Genomic DNA, 2500 nt, shown 5'->3' with positions numbered 1-2500 from the left:
CGCGGTAAAACTTTCATAACATTAGTCTATACATAAACCTATACTTAGGCTTACCAGGAGTATATCTAACCATTCCACACTTACTTGCCATATGCTCTCTATCTTGCTTACCCATTTGATATTCGTAGGTTATATGGCCCTTCTTTTTCTATAGATTATTTCACATCATCTATCGAATCTTTTCTAGGCTTCCTCTCATGACGAATACTAGCATTTATGAATTACATACACATTAAAGACCCTTATCTTCATCTAAATTTTTCACATTGCCAAATCACATAAAAATTCTGGGATCCACCCTTTCTCATAATCAAACTCAAATTATCTAGGCATCTCATTATTTCTAACACTATAATTTTATTTTATTTTCACGCTACGCGAACAGTTATCATAAGAGTATGAGTAATCGCGAATAAAGGTGCATAATTCTACAATCATTGCTTTTAGGAAAACATTTACTATAAAGTGTAGTTTAGATTTTGTGGAAAGGTAATGAAATGTAAAAGTCTGAAATAGGTTAGAAAATTTTGTTACCCTTTTCATTACCTCATGTTATGACAAAGTTGCATTATCATAATAGTAATAAATATGTTCGAAATCATATTTTTAAATTAATAAAGTGATAGAATTCTCAAAATAAAAGAAAATATTGAGATATGCATAATGTAAACAAGGATAGTAATTTTCGTGAATGGCATCTTTATGATGTCACCAAGTGATGTCAATGCAATGTTAGCCGAAATAAAAACTTCACACAATTATTATCCTTAAAGAACTATAGGATGCAGAAGATTGTCTGGCATTACATTATTTGAAATATTTTATTTTTACTGTATACTGTATATCTGCCAAATGAAGAAGTTTTTATGAAACGTATATATTGTTATTTAGCTTCTAAAGCATTGCAATATTTAGAGTAGAAGAGGCAACGTAGCCCATTTTTGTATCTTGAATTGGGGAAAGGTAGGATGGAAGTGTAATCGATTGTTATACTTACTTGGTATACTTGCTATATCTGGGCCATAATTAATTCTACTTGTAAAAAAAAAAAAATGGGCAAACTGGTACCAAAGAAAAAACAATAAGTTTCTCGTTATATAAATCTAGACAAGACCCTTTTACGTTTTTCAATTCTCGGACACTACCGCCCCAAAACAGCATCAAGAGAAGCAAAAGTCAAAGTTAGCTTTCCTCCAACTTGATCAGCTGTAAACAGACTAATGCATATGATACGAAGTTTACTCAGCTGTTGAATTCTCTCCATGTAATTTAGTGGCAGTCATTGCATAAGATAAACAATATAAATGCCTGACAAGATGTGATTTTTCCCCCATTCCATTGCTACAATTAATTTGGTTACATTACTTGATATAGCAAAAATAGGAAACTCGGACTATAAATCAAGATTGAATTAATCAAAGTACTTTATTATTCAATTAGTAAATTATTATAATGTATTTAAATATTCTGGACTTGCTATCATAGCCGATTAGTAATCGACTCAAAAAATAATAATTATATGCTTGAAAATTTAAAACGTTTTATTCCTATTCTAAATTAGTCAGACGAAGAGAGTATTATCAAAATGTGAAAGGTAACTCTTTGAGATTATCTGCCTTTATTTAACCCCCTTCACTCTCACTTTTCAATGATTTGAACCCGCCATCCTTATAATGGCCCTCTACTTTAAATTCTCTGGGGCTCTTTTAAAGCATCTACTCTTATTGGGAAGCTTGTGATCTTGGCAGAATCTGAGATTGCTGCATTTAACCAATATGATGAATTTGTTTCCTATAGAATTTCTGTATTTTTGCCATATATATATATATATATATATATATATATATATATATATATATATATATATATATATATATATATATACACGTGTATGTGTGTTAAACATTAAGCCTCTACGTCTAATGGGGTGGGGGACCTCTTTAACTATTAAATCATGAATAAATGTCGTGTTTAATAAAACATTTACTATATAAACGTTTTAGACATCTTTACAGAAGTCATGTCAGAAGCATATCAACCCCCTCTCCCATACCTTTCAGTTCCCTTTATAAATTCACACGTGTCATGGATATTGAGGTCCTCTCTTTCCTATACCTTTTGCACTCCTACATCCCAACCTTTTCTAAGCATTCTTCTTCTTCTTCTTCTTCTTCTTCTTCTTCTTCTTCTTCTTCTTCTTCTTCTTCTTCTTCTTCTTCTTCTTCTTCTTCTTCATGTTGATACGTTTTTAACTATATGCACTTTATACTAACTTATTGTATTCAATTTGTTCCACATGAACGAACCACCTGTAAGTAACTATCCATCTTTTCACCTAAATTATCCTTTTAACCACTTACCACCCACCGTACCTCTACATTTCTCTCCCTTTCAATTCCTCTTACCCAACATATGTTAAATTATTAGTTCATTCCAATAGATTCAACCTTTTTTTTTTTATTTCCAGCCAACAAAACATACACCACTGACCTGGAAAGTC

The sequence above is a fragment of the Palaemon carinicauda genome, chromosome 2 (genome assembly GCF_036898095.1).
Source record: "Palaemon carinicauda isolate YSFRI2023 chromosome 2, ASM3689809v2, whole genome shotgun sequence".
Lineage (NCBI taxonomy): Eukaryota > Metazoa > Arthropoda > Malacostraca > Decapoda > Palaemonidae > Palaemon > Palaemon carinicauda.
This window is presented reverse-complemented; position numbering follows the sequence as displayed.